The following is a 21,185-nucleotide window of genomic DNA, read 5'->3' as shown; positions in this document are numbered from 1 at the left end:
GAAAGAGAAGAAATGCCGACTCAATCGAGGCGGTGGAGACAAGTGTGAGGGCAAATTTAAGAAGACTAAGATGGAGATCCGTCTGTGCTTGCATGCGTATAGTTCAATGCGGCCATTCGGCTTCATGTGCATCAAAATGAAGTAATAGGGCTCCGAGAGAAGCGGTAGCTAAAAACAAAAAGAACATTATATAAAGGAGAGAGAAATGATTCTGGAAGTGGGAGATGGGCGAGGGAAGGAAGGAGGAGCTGCCTTTGTGAGCTCACACTTATTCGTATCAGAATGTCAAAAGCAGTTTCGTGCTTGGTGATCTCGAGAAATCGGAAGTCCCGTTCTGAGACCGCGGAAGACATAGAAGCGGACGCAGCGAAAAACGAAGAGAAGCACACGAGAGAAGGAAATTAGCGCAAAAGACGGAATACTGCGAACAAAAACAAACAAACAAGAATTTCCCGAGCTCGCCTGCATTCCTTTCTTTTATTCGCTTATCGTCTGCAGCCTCACCCCATCATTCACTCCACACCATCCGTCTTACTCAAGACTGAAGACTGAAGAACGAAAAAAAAAATTGTAAAGAAAAAGCAGATTGATGAATGAACAAACGAACTCGCGCGCTGCGCAACCTCAGTGTCACCGAACACTGCAGCGACCGCTCTCTTGTTCTTCTCCACAGCAGGCCCGCATCCAGCGCAGCAAACGTCCCGGCGGAATAGCAAGACAAATACACTCCAGGGAATATCAGGCTTCCTCTCATTCTGTGTTCTAGCCTTTGCTGCTACGCACGCAGCCTAGCCCAGTCACCCCCTTCTCCCCACGAGAGCGTTCCGCGTTCTCGACACGCGACATGTTCGAGAAGACCGCACACATACAACGAACACGTACACGGGCGCCCCCATTCGTACATACAATAGCCGAAAATGGCTGCCATATCCTGCGCATATAGTACGCGGTCGAAGCACGCGAACAAGCGGTTTCGGCTCTGCAGAGACGTTCAAGCGTGGGACTCGGAAAAAGAGTACGAGCCTCCACTACGCTTTTCTTTCTGCGTTCCCGCTCTCCACAGCAATGCCTTTCTCGTTCGTTTCTTTCTCCCCCGCTCTTTCTCCTCTCTTGTTTCTTGCTCTTTGGATTTTTTTTATTTCGAACGTTCCAGTTCTCGTTCGACAACGTCGACTGATTTGTTGCGATCAGAGCGCAGCTGAGCGCCCTGAATGCGCTCCGCGCGCGCAGCCACAGGGCCCAACGTTTGCAACGAGAACGTTGAGGACGCCTGTTTCCCGGCCGAAACGAGTTCAATTTCAAGAGAGAGGCTGGCTCGGTCTCCGTGCCACCCACACACACGGGCAACGCGGGTTCGCTCGGGCATACGACGAGAGAAAAATAACCTTCGGCGCTGATGCAGAAAACGGCGAGGGAAGGAAGGAAAGAATAGAATGAACTTTGAATTCAAAGGCGCAGAAAGGAAGAGGTGAGGTGAACACAATGAATACAGAAATACGCGCCCCTGCGCATGCAGCCGGTTCCGATGTGATCCAACGTTCATTCCGCGTCTTGTTAGCGATCCGTTCTCCAACTCTTCGATTGTGCGTGGACGACTGAATGCCCGCGTTGAACGACGCCGAAGATTGGTTGAAAAGGTCCTGCAGTGAGTCGGCGAGGAAAGAATGAAAGGTGAAGATGTGAAGAACGCACACCACACACACACACACACACAGACACACACACACACACACACACACACACACACACACACACACACACACACACACACACACGTAAGGGGGCGGAGCTTGACTCACGCGATCGCGACGACAGGTGCAACTGACTGTTGGGTGCTGCTTCCGACATATATATATATATATATATATATATATATATATATATATATATTACGCAGATCTGTGTGTGCATCAACTTATGAACTTGTCAGGAACTTGTATCAGCCTTCTTTGTCTCTTGCCTTTCTTTTCATGATCGTTTGGAGACATTCCGCTATACCGACCGAACCTGGCGCAAGCAGAGTAGCAACCGTATACCGTTTGAATGTCGTCGAAATGTCACGATCTGCACCTGCAGCAGTTAAAATAATCACTTCCGCACGCATTTCTCGTATATGAGCCCGAGTCAGTTTACAGCTTGACTTTTGAGTTCTCTAATAGGCCCGCTCGGCTGATTTTTTTCCATCTTGCGCGCAGTTAATGTCTGTCAACATCAATAGTGCTTGCCTACACAGGCTCACGTCGCGAGCATGTTCACTATGCTATATACGCACGAAACTCATCTCAGAAGGACTAACAGTTGGGCTAATTGGTTCATCATTTTGACTTAAAAATTTGGTCACGTACACAGCGCACACATGAGGATGAATTCACGCTGCTACCAACTCTTAATGTCTATAAATGCACCAGCGATATAAAAACTAGTTTGAGCGCATGCGTCACGCCACTTCATATGAAAGCGTGAAGGCAACGAAATGATCAAGAACTATCTATTGCGCGTGTTACATGCAAGCATTCAAAAACTAAAGCTCGGCCTTGCGCGACACAGTATGGCTATAACATAGTATGGCTATGACGTAGTATGGCTATGAACAAAGCGGCAAGGGTTTTGGCCAGTAGACGGCTGAACAGAAAAATTAGCCTAATTTGGACCCCTGCACACACGTCCGTTCCTGGCAACGAGGCGGCCCACGAGTTAGCCCGAGCTCTCTACTTCCGGGTGGCTGTGGAACCGCCCGACTGCCGGAACATGGACGAGCGTGTGCAAAATTATACGGAGATTGTCGAAAATTATCGGCTATGCAGGAGACTGGTGCCACCACCGGATAAAAGTCTAAACAATAGAGAGGCAGTCGCATGGCGGCGCCTGCAAGCTGGGAACTTCGTAAACCCGGTCTGGGCATACCATGTTATGCATGACAGAGAAACCGATAAGTGCAAACACTGTGGGGCGAGAGGGACCCTCGATCACATAATCTGGGAATGCGCTAGCTCACCAGGGGCTAAAGCAAACATAAATTGTAGAGAGGCCTGGGAAGCCCTGCTGCGGAGCGAGGACCCTACTCCACAGCAACACGCCATCCGCCTGGCGGAAGAAGCCGCGAAGAGTCAAGACCTCTTTGCTTGCTTCTAATCGCGGAGGTTCCGGCCCCCGTCCCCAAGGCCTGTGTGCCGGGGACGGGGAGCAGAGGCCTCCTTATCCGGCGGTACAATAAAGTTGCTATCATCATCATCATCAACAACAAAGACGGCGATTGGTCGAGAAGAACGTGCGACTGGTTCGAGCAGTCATCTTGCGCATTTAGCGTTGCTGCAACTTGTATATACTTGTAAATACACCTACATTTCACTAATTCTGCCCCGTGGCAATATCTATAATTCTAAGTCCTATATCTAACGGCATTCTCAAACGTTATAGATAAATTATTGCATGGTAGGGTACATTCTCCTTGATTTTCAACACAGTTTTCGAATCCATCCATAGAAACAGCACAGCTGACACAAAAACAAATAGAAAAGTTTCAAAATAAGGAGATAGTTGCAGGAATGCACATGGATCATACGAAAGCTTTTGATTTAATAAACCCCAGAATTCTGCTACATAAATTGGAATCTTAGGGTGTCCGTGGTAAAGCACGAGAAATTCTACCTCTCGCATATGAAATCCTACTCTCGCAGAGAACACAATATGTAGATTTTAAGAATTAACTGTCTTCAATACAAAACATTAGTGCAGGAGTCCCTCGGGGAAGCATTTTGGGGCCACTTTTGTTTTTAATTTATCTAATATTGTTCATTGTGCAACTGACAGTATATTTGTGTCTTACGCTGATGACACTTCAGTGTTCATATCCGGGAAATCAGAAAGTGATATCCAAGAGAAAGCTAGTAGAACACTAGATACATTGAATCACCGCATGCATGTTATGATAATAGCGTTTGTTTCTTTCCCACAGCACGTTGATATTTTCTTTTGCACTGCAATGAATAACGCTGTTTCTTACCTAATGCTTTCTATTCTCCTGTATCTCGAATGTTTGTTTGTATGAACAAATAATCTTTTGCTGTTGGTTAGCTGTACTGCCAAGCTGAAAAACGAGGCAGGACGTCTGTCAAACTTGCGAGCTTTTAGTCCTATCTCCTTCATTACAGAAAAAATAAAAGATTGATTGATTGATTGCATTCACAGGGAATCCACGTCAATTCTGTAAACATGTGCCGCAAATGGAAGGAATACATAATGAATTAATTAGTCTACGGCAAATGGAAACGCTTCAACCAAAAATCAGTACGAATATAATTCAACCTGATGTTTTCGACTTCGCTCTTGGCTTCAGCGCCACCGCGCAGTAGTTATTCGTGACACGAATTATATACGAACGAGCGAGACGGATTGTTGCAGCAATACACCGATACCACTTAGCTACTTTGCACCAGATTCAGGCGGCCAGTGGTCTGTCCGCCTTTCATAAAATGTAGCAAATGAAGCTGTTTCTGAGCACGCAACCGTGAAACTGCGCCAAAGCATCCGGTGACAGTAACTCACTAATTCATCCAAGACCAGTAGTTTCAGTACTGTGAACGCAACGTTATATATGAACGCAACTGGCTCGGGGCCGATTTAATAAAGCCGCCTTCATGAATCACACAGACAGTGATAGCAAAACGCTAACTACGGAATAAGCAGCGCCAGCTCGGGCCATCAGCTGGCGTTACCTGCTTAATCGTACAGGCTCAGAACGACGCCGTGCAAAGTGGCGATCCCGCGTATAAATCCTCGCCTTGGGGCAGCTATAAATCAAGGCTTGGAACTGCAGCTCTCCTGCATCTTTTTTTCTCGCTTTCTCTCTCTCTCTCTAGCTCCGATATACAGGCTTGCATGCTTCTGAGGAGTGGCTTCTTAGCACGCCGAAAAGCGCGAGAAATTGCGCAAAAGAACGACGTACGACAAAAAAAAGAAGAAAAAGAAAGGCTGCCGAGAAAACCAAGAAATAGACTTAAAAAATGAGACGGCCGGCCTCAGCAGAGGAAGTAGGCTGTAGATGATTTATGGCACTCGGTGCGGGGCTAATGCAATTACTTGCCGAAGCGGCCCGCGCCAGTTTTGAATGAAGCGCAGCGCGTTTTTGTTCTGTCGCGTGTACGGCGCGTGAGAAAATTTACCCCCGCGCGCGACCCATGCCGGCGACGAGCAGTCTGCACGGCTTCACAGCTGCGTGTGCGACGCGCGACTGCTGTGTGGCGAAGAGAGCGGCCGTTCTTTCAGAGAGCGACTTCCGCGAGTGGAAGTCCCCGCCGACGAGACGTGTGACGTCCGGAAACACGTGTTAACCCCCCCCCCCCTTTCCAATCTCTCTCCCTCTCAGCCCCTTCAGACAGAGAACACGCGGTTTTCGTTTTAACGAGGAAAAGCGCTACCCCCGCAGAGGAAGCCTTTCCACTACAGGGGGAGCCGTCCACAGACCGACGGGGCAGCACTACGGCACATAATTAGGGGAGTCTGACGAAGCTCAGTTGTAGAGTAAGTGAGTGAGGGACGTGTGGAGAGGGGATGCACAGTTGTGCGCAACGATGCAGCGTGTTGATAGGGGGAACGCGCACGTGTGTGACGATTTTCCGACAGCCGGCGTTGATATGACTTCCGAAACCAAGCAAAGCTGTAACAAACAAAGAACAAAAAAAGCCAGTTTACGGCGAAACTGAAAGAGGAACGACAGCACTTCTCTTTCGTCTAATCTCGTACGTTTACTATGCGCTTGTCAACAGAGATCGCAATGTTTTGCTTGCTTTGTTCCAACCCGATTACATTATGCTTTCCCTCTGCCGAGTTTTGCTTCATTTCTGTTCGAGGCACCGGTCAGAATCTGAGTGTTCCATTAGGCTAATCAAAGCTGGTTGAAGGCGAGCCGTCGAAGCAACGAGGCGCAGGTGTGTAAGCGGGGGCGCATAGGTACACGTGGATAGGAAGCATTCACTTATGATGCAACGACGCTGGCGGCGAGCGCAGCGCGAAAGCTTACATCTGTTTCCTCGCTGTTAATCAACTCAAATCTTCCCCTCTCCATCTAAGTTCCTTTTTTTTTTTCATCGCAGAAACAGGAAACACGTGTTGTGCGCAGCCCCGATGTCCTCGGGAAAAAAACGTAAGCGGCATTAACAAGGGGTACACACACGCAGGAACCACCTGATCACCACGACAACTTCCTGTGCGGCACGTCGCCAACTTTTTGGGGACAGTGAGAGCGAGCAGTGAGTGACAGCGAAGACGTCAGAGAGGATCAAAGGGCACGTCTTTGAGCCGGAAGACGCCTTTGGTGGTCGTCTCCTTTGAGCCGCAGTGACCTCCTCGCGACCCGCCTCTGCCGCGGCAACCCAAGGCGGTGTCGCCCAGATGGTATGAGCACACTTGCACGGTGTACTTTGGAAAAAAACAGGATGAAGGGATGGCATTACCAAACTGTCCGCGTTTGAAGTGTGCCGTCTGCCAAGAGACAAGCGTGGCATGTGTCGCAAGAACAAAAAAACGAAGGTACGTAACTACGAAAGATTTGAGAGAGTGCTGTTGACGAGAGTAATAAAAACAGTAAAAAAAACATGTGAGGTGACGGTTGCCTGCAGTCAGAAAGGATACGAAGAGAGCGATACATAGGTAAAATAATAACAAGTTTGTATAGCGCCAAATTCCGCGTCTTGACTAGTCGCACACGGCATGTTATATGCACATGTCATAAGCTTAATGTTTCGTTCAAAACGTCGGCGTAACCAGCCACATGAGGAGAGCGTCTATCTGGCCTTTGTGAGCCTGTCTTATAACCGTGATGTTGTTTGCAGACGTGCAACCCTGTGAACAAAATACGCCGCAAATGATTCTCTTTACTCTATTTTTACATTCGACGCCTTAGAGCGGCATACATGAAATGTATCGGCTAATATCTGTTCCGTTGGAAAATCGGAAAATTACCGAATTAGGGGGGAGGGGGTCTTACGGGGAGATACAATCACTCCAATATTATTGAATGCGTGCTTAGAAAGGGTATTCAAGGAGTTGACGTGGGAGTGATTAGGTGTGAGGATTAACGGGGTACATCTTGGCGACCTGCGAATTGCGGATGACATTAGCAACTGGAGATTATTTACAACAAATGCTTGCCATGATTTGCAACAGATTACTGAACAGCCTGGTCGGCAAAGTCCAAGAGTAAGTATGAGGATTAATAGGCAAGAGAACAAGAGTTCGTAACATGGTGGTCAGCCACAACTTACTATGTAATTTGTGCGACAGTACATTCATCTAGGTCAATTAGTCAGAGGGAAGATAAATCGTGAGAAGAAAACACGGAGAATAATAAAAAGAATGGGTTGATGAGCACATGGCAGGCCCTCCCAAATTATGACAGGCAGCTTGCCGTTGTCCTCAAAAGGAAAACTAACCATTTCACGAATAACGATGGGCGCAACCTTAGGAGGCATATCGAAGGGGAACTAGCGGCGCAAAATGACGGACAGGAACACAAATAACATGCATGCGCCAAATATACCAACTGAAGTTTTTTCACGGAATATGCATTCGCTATAAAGCGCCCCCCATCTTGGTTACTTAGTGGCTATATGGCGTTGAGCTGTTAAGCACGAGGTCGTGTCATCGAATCACGGCTACTGCGACCGCATGGATCGAAATGCGAAAACACCCGTGTACTTAGATTTAGGTGCACCTTAAGGAGCCCCAGGTGGTCCAAATTTCCCGAGTCCCCCGCTACAGTATGCCTCATAATCAAATCGTGGTTTTGGCACGTAAAACCCCATACCCTTTTTAAAGCGCCGCCTCCAACCACACAATAACAATATATAAAAATTACAGGTTCTCCCTTTAATTCGAAGCAGTCACGCTACCGCTGGGGTTGGCCTTTGTCCTGCGAGGCACATGAAGGCACTACAGGCTGCTGTAAATGATTATGTGACGACGGTTCTGCTCCCCCTTCCCCCCTTCTTTTGTTTGTGTGTGTGTGATTGAGAGACAGACGTACAGAACACGATAAATGAAAGTAAAGAAGTGCTACATTCGATACATTGAGGGAAAAGGGATGTAAGGGGGGAGGAACAAAAATATGAGAGAAAACTAAAGGAGATAATTATCGCCGAAAAGGTAAAATACGAGAGAGGAAAGGAACGGTTGAAACGTGTTTTTGTTCCGCTCTGTGTATCGTATTATTCTCAGAATTTACGTCCTTCTTTAAAAAAAAGATAACTATTACACTGTAAAATAATTTACACCCTTTTTGACTTTTAAGGGTATAAATTATTTTACAGTGCATATGCCAGGAGCAGGCTCTTATGAGCAAACAACCCTGAGCACCCACACGCAGCCCACACTGGAGAAAGTTGGAACGAATGTGAGGGGAGAGTTACAAAGTTGGGGGAGGCAGAACGATCCGTTTATCGGCACAATTTAACTGCCCGGGCAACAGCCGCACTATGAGAAATTCCACAGTGGAGATCTCTGTAGACTAATTTTGACTTACGCATAGGGTTTGTTAACTCGGACCTAAATGCAAGCGCACCTACGGCGTTCTTGCACTTTGACTCTACGGGAATGCGATCGCTGCGACCGGCAATCGACAATTATGTGCTCTAGAGCTATGCTGTAACTCTAAAGAGTATCTATCGTGCTCACCAGACGAACGCCGTGCAGTCACTCAACCGCTGTGTTGAGTGAGAGAGTACACCGCATTCCCAACAGAGAATGCGCAGTGGGCACGTATATTATAGCATATACAATACAGCAGTCTACACGTGGCTAACATCAGTAAAAACCTAGATAACAGTGACCCGAGGATTTTGGCTTTAAAAATTATGAAGAATAAGCTCTCCGTGAACAGTCAACGCTTTCGGAGTAACTTCTGGAGGATTTTATTCACAACTCCGTGGCCCTGTGGAGTTAATAAAGTGCATTTGGCTTGCTTACCTCAAGCATGTTTTTTCTAATTACAAAAAAAGGAAATGGAAGCATACGTAATTATAATCTACAGTTCTCGCCTTACGAATGCAAACACCATTTCCGACACTATCGCAGTTCTCTTTCACACCGTTCCGGTAAATCTTCATTAACTATACATGGAATTCATCGAGTCCGCCACTACAAATTGCGTAATGGTATACTTCGTTTAAAAACTAACTTGTGGAACTACGCATCACCAGAACTCGATTTTGGAAGGAAAGCATGTCCTTGTTCTATAACCAGAAGAGATTACGACGCGAGGATGTACGATAGTAGGATATACTTCGCTAAAAGGAAAAGAGAGTGATAGGAGGGAAAAAGAGGAGGGAACGTGCGAACGAATCTGCTCTGGAAACACGGCGATCGCTTAGTTAAACGGTAGCGATCATTAGGCAAATAGACGCCGGAGCAGGGAATGAGGAGCCACGCGCGTTCGCTAATGAAGACCTCGCGGGATACTTCCATTAACTAACTTGCTGCGAGTTACCATTGTACCTCGCAGCTAATGAACCTGCCTAATAGTAGGGACGTTGATGCCCGCCGAAGGGCCGCAAGAAATTGCGCACGGAGCGCGCGCTCAACGCAATAACTGGAGATTAAGGAAGCTGGTGGCAGACCAGGAGGGTGTCATACCCACGGACGGCGTCGAGGCTCAACTTGTGGCACTTAAAAACTCGTAGTGGCGCTATTTAAGACCATTGAAGCAAGTCCTAAGCTTCTTTTTTTTTTCATGACACGATCTAATAGAAGAGAATGGTGCTTTTGTGATAACATCGCCCACTCTTCGTCGCTTGGCAAACATTTACGGATACAATCCCAGTCGTATTGATACATTCAGACAGGTTGAACACAAAGTTCTTCACGTGAGTGCTGGAAGCCATACAAGACAGTCAGATAGGAAGTTGCACAAGATAAACACGTACAGTTGTGTAGATAAATACAAGCACTTGGCTCGATAATATTCGTCATGCCTGTGAAAGTTGCAATGGTCGCTTGACGTCATTGTTGTCGCCAGGCGTCAGAAACTAGGCTTTAGGAAATATTGGGGCGCGATCGGAGATCGTTGCTCGAAATGCTCGTTCAGTTGGCGTTCAGTTTCGCCTCACGCGATTGGCCTAGGCCGTGCCGACGGGCGCGGCTGATGACGTCGGCACGGCATAGGCCAGTCACGTGAGGCGAAATAGAGGGCGCGTTTTGAACAGCGATCTCCAATTGCGCCTTTGCTGAGGAAATTTTAAAAAGCCAGTGGGTTTTTCGCTGGGGAGATTATAATTCTTCTGTAAGCACACACACGTTCAGTACTACCATGGGCTTAAGCCGCGCGTTTCTGCTGAGCATTTATCAAACTGCCATCGATGGGCGTTGCAATATGAATACGCCTCTTTGTTGGGTTGACAGAAAGAGAAAGGTACGAAATTTCACCATTACAGGAAGGCTGTCAATTAGCCATAATTTTGATTGATGAGCTTTCTGCCTGATCTCCCGCAACACTGTTGCAGTTCAATTAACTTCAATTTCACCTATATTGCTGTCTTTATGAGCGATGGCAAAAAGGTTACTTGACACAACAACTTTCACGCGAACAGTATGAATTATAAATCAACCTTCCAGAACACATGCGTCTTCCTTCACCACAGCAGTATAGGGTTAAGACATTTCGGGGTGCGACCATTTCCGATCTGAATATGCAGCTTTGAGAGGTAACGAGCCATAATTCTCAATAAAAAAAACATGAATATATTTAGGTAGACTGGAAAGACGATTTCTTCCTGGGTACTTCTTTACTGCAGCTAACCATCCATGCAAAACATTACTACGTGGGAAGGAGGGAGTTTGCACCCCCTCACTACAGGCTAAACAGAGCACAAGCAGTTACACTTAGGAAATTACAAACAGTGCTGTTATTCAACTGCACAAATGAAGGAATAGTATGACGTTGCAGACATGAATATTATAAATTGCAAAGCATGCAAAAAGGAAATATGTACGCTTGAACATATGCTCTGGGAGTGTGGTTCGCTCAGCCCTAGCATTTCCGGGAATTGGTTTTCATCATCATCATCATCATCATCATCGGCATGGTTACGCCACAATTACCCCAGTGGTGTGCTAATTGTGGCCATGTTGTCCCTGAAAACTTCTTCATCTCATCGGCCCACCTAACTTTCTGTCACTCCCTGCTACGCTTCCATTCTCTTAGAATCCAGTCCGTAACCCTTAATCACCATCGGTTATCTTCCCTCCTCATTACGTGTTCTGCCCATGCAGGACACGTAAAGCAGCCAGGCAAGTGGCAACACCTTGTACAAGACCTGAATAAAGTTCTTCTTCCTCCTCCTCCTCCTCCTCCTCCTCCTCCTCCTCCGCAAGGTGTGTTACTCGGTCAGCCAAGTGGCCAGCATTTCATCCCTAAATACAGCCTCGATGACACTCTCCTTGTGATTCAAGAAACATGCCGTTCATGCGAGCATCTTTCCACAGTCGCTTTTCTTTTCCTTCCCTTACTTTTCTGCGTAGTGGGGCCGCGCCGACCTCGAAAGTATAAGGCACGCGTCGTCGGCTGGTCGTAACATCGTGAGCGCTTGCAGATTTATAGCGTTTGGCAACGCCAAATATTAAGCGCTACCAACAACTCCCCGTGAAATCGTGCGGGACACGCCATTTTCTCCCGCGACCGCGCGCGGCGTCAAGCTCCTCGTATACCGTTCTTTCCGAGCCTTGTTACGCCTGTATTACATTTTCGGGAGTACGGTCGTGGTTGAGAACCGCAGGGGACTCTGGTCAGCCTCACCGTTTCTATCGTTTTCGTGTGTGCGTGTCGTTGTCTGCTCCCTACCCTGCTCCTGCCTGTTCTAATTAACGAGAAAACAAACATACGTGGACCGAGCATGAAGCTAGCACAAGAAAAAAAAAAGAAAAAGAAAGGGGGGGGGGGCGAGGTGTAGAGAAGAAACGTAATGTCCCGTCTTAGGAGGCAAGACCGCCCGTCGGAAAGAAGAGAAACAGGCGCCATTAGCGCAGTGATTGCTAACTCAAGAAAACAAAGCGAAATGGCCTTGGAAGCGGGAGGTTCGCAACACTCGCTCTGGCAACTGTCATAAGAACGCCGGCAAGCCGGGACCCGGGGGAGCTAGCCACTAAGGAATCGGCGGCCATCCTTCAGCGCGTACCGAGAGGTTTTTATAGGAGAAGTAATATATGTTTGCGCGGATCGGGAAGCGCAGCGTTATCACTATCGGCTGGTCAATGCACTGTGCTGAAAATAAAGGCACAGTTGGTTTTAGACAGGTGCTTTTACTCAGGCCTTTTCCGCGCAGCTGAGCGCAATCAGATTTTATTAGCAGCGTTCCGTCAGCTTCATGTTTTAATTCAAAATTTGCAGTGTGTGAACGCAGACTAGCGCTAACCCGCTCCACCGTGACCGCAGGAAAGGCGTTGATATATGACTGAAGTATATTTCAACGATGTTCTCAGAACCATACTTTAAAGAACTGAGAGACAGAGTAAAGCGAGCGCATGGTTCTCACAGTGAATCCGATGGCAGTCATTTGAAAAGGTCGCAACTCCAGAAGCAGCTGCTAAACAGTCGAAGTCACTAGAATGTATACATGTTATGAAGTGGAAACGCGTTAAAGATACAGCAACCAACGGAAACCAACCCAAAGTGAAAATTCTTTACGAAGTTCAAATACACACAGGAAAACCTGACGATGAGGTCCGGCATTAAAAAGAAAGAGAGAGAGGTATATTTTCTCAATAACAACGACGAGGTAGCCAAACATCATCTGCGTACATTCTATCGCTTAGGTTGAGAGGAGTTACCTTACAAATATTCACCTTAAACTTTCTAAAAAGCTTCTCAAAGGAAGCAAAATAAGAAGTACCCTGTGTCGGCATATAGTCAACACTAAAGAAAATACAACCACTTGGCAAATTGTAGCGCCGACGCTTTGCGTTACTTTAGCTGCTGCGCGAGTGTATCGTTGAGTGTCCGCGGTACAGACTGAATACTCGCATACGCACAAAGCACACCCAAAACACACCATCCACCAATTTATGCATCAGCGAGGGTCCGCTAACGGTTCAGGCAAACTCGCCAACTTTCCATTAAATCGTTCCCTCAGCCCTGTCCCGCATTAAAACGTTTTCTTCGTTCCGTTCTTACCGTCCCCGCTCCCTGACGTCTTCCTTCTCCACTCGTAAGTCCTATTTAATTACATTTCGAACGGAAACGTCCGTCTCCCGAAGACGGCACAAAGGGAAGCCAGCTCTCCGGGAAGTCGCGAGCACCGACTTGGGAGTGCCCGCAAAAGACGTGGAGCGCGGATTCGTTGGCTTAATTCACGACAGCTTTACTGCTTTATGAGGGCCAAGGAGAGCTTAAAAAAAAGAGAGATAGGAAAGGAAAGGAAAGAAAAGAAAAGACGAGAAGGCAGAGCATCCCACGAGCGCGGCGAGGAGACTCAACGACCCTCGCACAGCCGAGGCAAGCCTGGCAAAGACAGGCCGAAAATCTAATTGCGACAGCACCGAGGGCGAAGCCAGCTGCCGGCGGTCGCCCTAAAAACGACAAGCGGGAGTCCAGCCCAGTTGTCGAGTGTAACACGAGCGCTGCAGTCTCCCGCTATAGGCGAAGGAAAAAGCGCGGACTCGCCAACAAAGGCATTAGCGTATATGGGCAAGAGGGCCCGCGTGGAGGAGCATCGAAAGAAAAGAAAACGAGAAGAACAAAAAATATCGGACGATCAGAATCAAGCGAGAACGACTCCACGGACAAGACGTCGGGACGAAGAGTGCAAAGGGGTGCTAAGGGTGTTGGGAAGGGACGGGGCGGGGGGCAAAAAACAGACCGCTCGGATCGAAGGGACGGCGTAGAAGACCTTGCAATGGAAGGAAAGCGCGGGCGTGCGCGCACGGTTCTGTACAGAGAAAGCAAATTAATCGAGCTCATTAAGGAAAAAGACACGCGGGAGGCCTGCTGCGTAGTTTCGCACGAGCAACGTTTTCAGCGTGCGCAGCGAGGATCTCCCCCGTCCTTCTTACTGCGTAGGTATATATTTCTCTTTTATTTTTTCGATCCAATCTCCTTGCCTGAATGATTAGCGTACCTTAACCAGCAGCACGGCGCGCGCTCGACTGGCGATATTTGCTCGGAGCTGGACGGCACGCAGGTAAGTTGCGTGAAGGGCAAAATAGAGTATCGTGTCTCGTGTTCCGTATATTTCTTTTTTTTTCTTTCTTTTTTTTCTCTTTTTTGCCGTCTCTCGCTCCGTGTACCTCCTTTAACGTCGGCGCATTTTTTAGCGCGGTTCGGCTGAGGTGGCTAATTGCGGCTTAACTCTTTCCTTGTTCCCGCGTCATGGGGCTTCCACGCTCGCTGCGGGGCAACCAGGAGAAAAAACAAACGCCATGTAAGAAGGAAAAAAAGAGCTCAGTACAGAGTAAGGAATTAAACTAGCCGGCAAGGCCATCGCTACAGCGTTCGGCTGCACAAATATTTATCAGAAGTGTTCGAATAGGAAAATTTTCCGAATCAATCTGGATAGAAATATTTTAGAATATTCGAATCGAATATACATTTAAACACAGTGAAACTCCTCTTAGTAAAAAGAAAAAAAATATGAGAGAGAGAGAGAGAGAGAGAAGCTCACTGACATTGTTTACATGGCTTATCTTAGGCATATTTCAATGCACGTAATGCCGTTCGCAAGTGGACAGCCGATGAACTAAGGCGTTTGTAAATGAGGAACAACTACCTTCAGTTATCTGATTCACAATAGCCAATGAAAGATAAACAAGACCAACAACAAACAAAAAAAACTAAGGAGCACATGACCAGATGCATGTTTAGAGTGTTGAGTTCGTTAGAGGAGAGAAGTGCATTACTACAGCACCGCATATTGTTTTAAAAAGGACGAAAACATGGCACGAATGACCAAATAACAAATTTCGCTGCCTGAATTTATAGGCGAGAAATTCTCACGAAGGCTGCGTAAGGGTCAAGGATTATTAATGAAAAGCAACGAGAAGTTAACTGACCCGTGCATTCGCTCAAGAACTAGCACTCCTGCGCAGCAACCGTATATCCACTGCAGCAGAGTAACTTGGAATAGTCACCATTTACGTAATTCTCTCTTTTGATATACTTCAATAACTGATGTGGTTCCTTATGTATTCGGAAGAAACAAACTTTAGATGATGTCTAATTATAAATTTTCCAATAAAATACAGATATAATTGCAATTACTTCGATTCGTATTCGAGATTTCTAATATTCGCACCTCGCGATTTAATGGTAAAGTATAAGGTCTCACTAATCTTATACATACAGTAGGGCCAAATTCACAAAGCGTTTTTTTTCCTCTCCTCACTGCTTTTCTGCACGGTTCGACAGACATGAGGACGGAGCGCAAAATTGAGTAGTGGTATAGCATACGAAGTGCAATTACCTTTCAGAAACGCTCTACGGGGGGGGATCATTTCTAAGTTTTACGGAATGTTAAAAAAAGAAAAGGTTGTTTGTTGTAGATAACATAATTCTAAGCCTTTAGCTGGATTATTCACAAATGCGGACGTTACTTGCACGAGAAGTAGAAATACATATAATTAACAAAAAGAAAGTAATTAACTTATCAATTAATTATTTTACAGCTTGCGTTGCATTCCGGAAATTCATTTCAAGTTGATAAGTCTTGCAAACTCACCGGCTACAACTCGTCGACTGCAATATGTGCCAGTAAAGCAATTACGTTACACCCGCCGTGGTTGCTCAGTGGCTATGGTGTTGGGCTGCTGAGCACGAGGTCGCGGGATCGAATCCCGGCCACGGCGGCCGCATTTCGATGGGGGGCGAAATGCGAAAACACCCGTGTGCTTAGATTTAGGTGCACGTTAAAGAACCCCAGATGGTCAAAATTTCCGGAGTCCTCCACTACGGCGTGCCTCATAATCAGAAAGTGGTTTTGGCACGTAAAACTCCAAATGTTAAAAAAAAATTACGTTAGGCGATGATTAGTGATTTGTTGATAATTAGTTTATGTGTTTCGATGACGTGCCAGTAATGTCTGCCTTTTCGAATAACCATTCATCATTGTCTCTCTCTCTCGATAATAATCCAGCTCAAGGACAAGAATTATGCTGCCTGCCACAGACGATTCTTAAAAAAAATGTTCGTAATACCGAAGAATGATCACACCGTATGTAGAAGAGATGGGGAGTTGGTGGGGGAGGGTAGACGAAGTAAGCCGAATGCACCCTTCAGGTGCAACCACATTTCCATTTCGCCGACAAATTTCTGCGGATTAGATTTATCGATCCTCCAGTTGCTAATCCTAAGCAAACAAACAAACAAAAGCTGCGTCGAAACTTCCGCCACGTCGCGGCAGATGACGCAGGACGCCGAGCGCTCGCCGAACGGCGGACCGCGCGCAGCGTCTCATTTTCCAAGATTACACAGCCAGCGCCCTCATGCAAGGCGCGCGGCGGGTCGTCTCCTGCGCTCATTACACGAATATGCCTGTCCGCTCGCTCTCCCGAACACGTGTAAGCGCGCCACAAAGTGCGGCGAATTCACGAGACAGGGCCCCGCGGGCAGCCGCTGTCCACGCGTAAACAGACCCGCCGAGGAGCGGCCAGCCGGATCTTCGAGGACGCAATTAGGCAAGCGGGGTCCCCGTCGCCGCGGTCTTCGGACCGCCGTCCTCGAACGCTCTCCGCGTCCTAATGCAAGCGGATCAACGCGACGGATTCGAATTGAAGTGGCGATGAGGCAGGCCTTCGGCGGAGGCATTAGTGGCTTCAGCGTAGCGGAGGCGTGCACTAGCATTTTAGGCGCGCACCCGGAACATAATGGCGGGCGTCGACACGAGCAGCAGCGCTTGTGGCGATACCTTGCGGTGAATTGGTGAAAGAAAACACGCAACGTTTTGATCGTATTATAGCTAGCTGATTAGCTGACAGTGTTGCACTTATTATTTTTGATTTTATTTATTAGCTTCTTTTATTGCGAGGAATGAAACATCGAAGGTTTTTTTTTTTCTAATTGTGGGACCTGGTCTGGAGAAAAAAACTTCTTTTTTTTCTGTTCCCATTGCCGTACTCCATTATTAGTATTTGTTTTGTTTAGTCATTGTAATTTGTCAATTTTTTTTCTTTTCTACCCCTCTTCCTAATTCTTCATTTTCTAATGATTATGTGTCCTTCTTAAGAGGGGCACATAATACGGGAATATACGGGAGCATACACTACGGGAATCCCCGTAGTGTATGCAGACGTGAACATTTTGGTGGAAGTTGTTCGCCTGCTTTCTTTCTTTTCGCTCATTCAATTGGATATATGTTCTCAAAGCAAATAGTAATAACAATGTGATGATATGTCGTCACCGGTAATGCTATACTACCGGATACCGCCGGATGCCCGTATACTGGATCCGGTATACCGGATGCCGGTATACGCCGGTACATATTCAATATGGTTAAGCAACAACGGCCATACGTCGTGTGTACACGTCGCGTACGGATACATAATGGAGGACACCACAAGCATGACCTGATTTAGTAACAGTAGCAGCGATCGAGCCAAATTTGCGTTCACGTGTGCGTACGTGTGGCTCTGCGCGAACACATGTCTGCCTGGAATATTCTCAAAAGCAGCACGACAAAATTGCGGCGGCGACGTCTGACAGTTTTGCCTACGTAGACCGTTTGTGGCGGCCATTCGGACTTGCAATTTGTGGTTCAAATAGATGACTTGGCACTAACATCAAGAACACAGGCATTAGAAAATATCAAGAAAAAGTTAGATCAAACTATTTTGGACAAAGAAGTAGCATTAATAATATCAATTGATATTAAAAACGCATTTAATACTATTAATAAAGATGAAATTTTAAAATACTTAGAAGAAAACGAATGTCCAAATAACCTAATAAAATTAATCAGAGCTGTAATGACGAATCGAAGAATATTATATAAAAATGGAGACATAGAAAAGACATACAATTTAAAAAAAGGATCACCACAAGGATCCCCTTTAAGTCCATTATTTTGGACAATAATGATGACTGATATTTTAGTAAAAAAGTATCCAGCAAAAACGTATGTCCAAGCATTCGCGGATGATTTAACCATTATAATAAAAGGAACATCCAAAAGAAATCTTCAAGATAAAGCAACCGAAACTTTAAACATAATACATGAATGGGGTAAACAGAAAAACATAGAATTCAATACGGCAAAAACGGAATTCATGATATTAAAAGGAAAGTATTCAAAAAGTCCTCCAATACTTAAGTTAGGAAATGAAAAAATCAAAATGGTGCAACAAATGAAAATATTGGGATTAATAATAGATGAAAAGCTTTCCTTCATACCACATTTAGATTATATAAAAGAGAAGGTAACTAACCTAACAATGGGTTTAAATAAGTTTACAGGCAATAATAGAGGAATTAAAAACAAACAACTGTATATGTAAGAGGAACCGAAAGAATAATAACATACGCAGCACCAGTATGGTACAAATGCACCAACACTCTTCTTAAAAGATTAAAATCAACACAAAGAAAACCCTTATTATCAATAACTAAGGCGTACAAAACTGTATCCAATAATGCATTAAATGTTTTAGCAAATTTGCCACCAGTTCATTTAAAAATAGAAAAGGAAATAGAAATGCACAATATTATCAACAATGGAAAAGAATTTCTTTGGAACAATAAAGTATTCGGTCGTACCAAAATAACACACAAAATCGATAAATGGGAAACTCATCCCACTAACAAATATAAATTCAGCTTTAATAAGAATCCAACTCAAGAGGCTGAATATGATATTTTTACAGATGGTTCCTCTAATGAACACGGAGCTGGATCAGCTTTCGTAGTCATAAAATCAGGAAAAATAATAGACACTAAGCAATACTCCTTGCCAAATTACAGCAATAATTTCGAAGCAGAAGCAGTAGCTATTACAAAAGCATTAGAATATATAACTCTCCAGAATAACTCAGCTAGCTATCAAATTTTAACCGATAGTCTATCTACATTACAGGGAATTAGCAACCCAGACAACTTAAACCCATATATATACCAAATTAAAGAAACAATTAGAAAAGTAAACAAGAACCATAAAATAATATTAACGTTTATAAAAGGACATAGTGGAAATATTGGAAATGAATATGCAGACGACCTAGCTAAAAAAGCCATCCGATACGGGGAAGAAATAGATCTCCCCATATCCAAAAAGTTTATTAATAGTCAGTTATATAAACAAATATATATAAAATGGAATATTGTATGGAATCAAGAACCCAACCTTTATAAAAGCTATATTAAGGAATGGATCAAAAATATTACGGAAATTCCAACCTTATTTTTGGCAAATCATAATAGTTCACAATTCATGACAGGCCATGGCCGGTTTCCACACTACCTCCAGAGGTTCAGAATTAGACAAAATAGAACATGTACTTGCGGAGAGGAGGCAAACTCCTTCGAACATTACTTAGAGAAATGCGAAATAACTAGGAATTACCGCGATAAATTAAAAATGAAATTTGGACATGAATACAGCAAGAAAAAAGTGGAAATTCTAGGGGATGGGGAAGCACTTGGTATTTTGGAGGAGATGGTAGAAGAGATAAATAGTAAAATCTAAAAAAAGAAAAAATGGTTTAGTTGGTTTGTAAAACCAAATAAAATAAATAAATAAATAAACCGAATATATTATTGGTTAAGAACAAAAAATCTAGAAAATAAACAAATAGACTAAAAGCACTTAGCACATGTAAGCGATAAAAGCCCAATAAAAGTCCAAAAGGACATATTTTCAAGTTAAACATAAAATCAACCTCCCATCCTAATAAACAACCATACTTCAGACCAATCATTCAGGCAGAAAAAAAAAAATGGAATCATCACCTGACATCTTCGGTATGACGGCCAAGCTATCACCGAGGATTAATTCTCTACTCGGTAAGACGGCTCGGCTACCACCGAACAGTCAACAACCCTGATACCTTGAAACGGTAAGACGGCTGCGGCCACCACCGAAGTAAAGGCATATACAGGAATGAAAAAGATTATATGGAAAGTTTTCAAAACGGAACGAAAAGGAAAACAGATCTGACATCATCGGTAAGACGACCAACGCTACCACCGAAGCAGAAAACATCAACTGCATCTTTCGGTATGACGGCGTTGGTTAGCACCGAACTCAGATGAACACCAACTGTTGAGTCCTCAATTGAAAAGGTAAGACGGCCACGGCTACCACCTGAGTAAAGAGAGGCTCACAGAAACTAAACCATCCCATATAAACAGTTGACAAATGTCAGAACTGAATGCCAACGAGTTCAACTGCCTTCTCTATGGTCTATCAAACTGGATGGAGGGAGGTAAAGTCACAGGGCAGAATTAACCCTTTGGGCGGAGTGCCCATACTCCATACTGCATTGTGCTGTAATAAACAAATTAATCTCCTCCAAATCCGACCTTCCCAGTTCTCATAGAACTATGGTACATTAACACTTAAACTAGTAGTTATTATTCAACAACAGAGAAAATAAATGAAGAACGCAAGAAAATAATAGTAAAAAAAAATTAGAAAACATATATAAGCGTAGTACGAGTACGTACATGCGAAACGTACACATGAGTAGACATGTCAAATCTATATGATATATATATATATATATATACATAGTACATAGTTATATCATATAACAAACCAAACTAAATACTTTGAGGAAAAGAAAAAAAATAATAAATAAAATAAAAAAGGCAGTGAAGGAATTAGTTCAGATATTAGGTTTTACAATCGGTATCATTTAATTCAGCAGTTAAAACAATCTGGACTTCTGTAGGCTGTGGAAAACGGTAGAGAGAGAAAAAAAAAGCAAAATTTGTATTTCACCCTGGAAAGAAGACGCCAGAAGAAAGAAGATAACGACAAGACACGACGGACAGAAGATAACCGGCAAGACAAGAGGACACAAGCAATTGACGACGAAAAAGAAAATATTGTAAGTCAAGAAAAGACAACAAAGAAATTAACATTGTATAAGTATGCATGCAATTTACGGAACAGAAGAAGAGCAATTGTGCGTCAAGACAGACAATGTTGATAATATGTATTGTATTCATGAATAATAAATCCCGCAACCATCCGTTCCCTTGGCCGTGGTTCCCC

General features: G+C 44.8%; 1 protein-coding gene across 3 annotated transcripts in view; it reads right to left on the bottom strand.

Moving 5' to 3' along the window:
- The window catches only part of LOC135898782 (uncharacterized), a 343,693-nt gene that overhangs the window by 199,043 nt on the left and 123,465 nt on the right, over window positions 1-21,185 (bottom strand). The gene's annotated exons all lie outside the window — the stretch shown is intronic.

Source organism: Dermacentor albipictus, chromosome 3 (assembly GCF_038994185.2).
Source record: "Dermacentor albipictus isolate Rhodes 1998 colony chromosome 3, USDA_Dalb.pri_finalv2, whole genome shotgun sequence".
Lineage (NCBI taxonomy): Eukaryota > Metazoa > Arthropoda > Arachnida > Ixodida > Ixodidae > Dermacentor > Dermacentor albipictus.
Note: the sequence above shows the minus strand (reverse complement) of the source record. Positions and strands in the feature narration are given on the sequence as shown.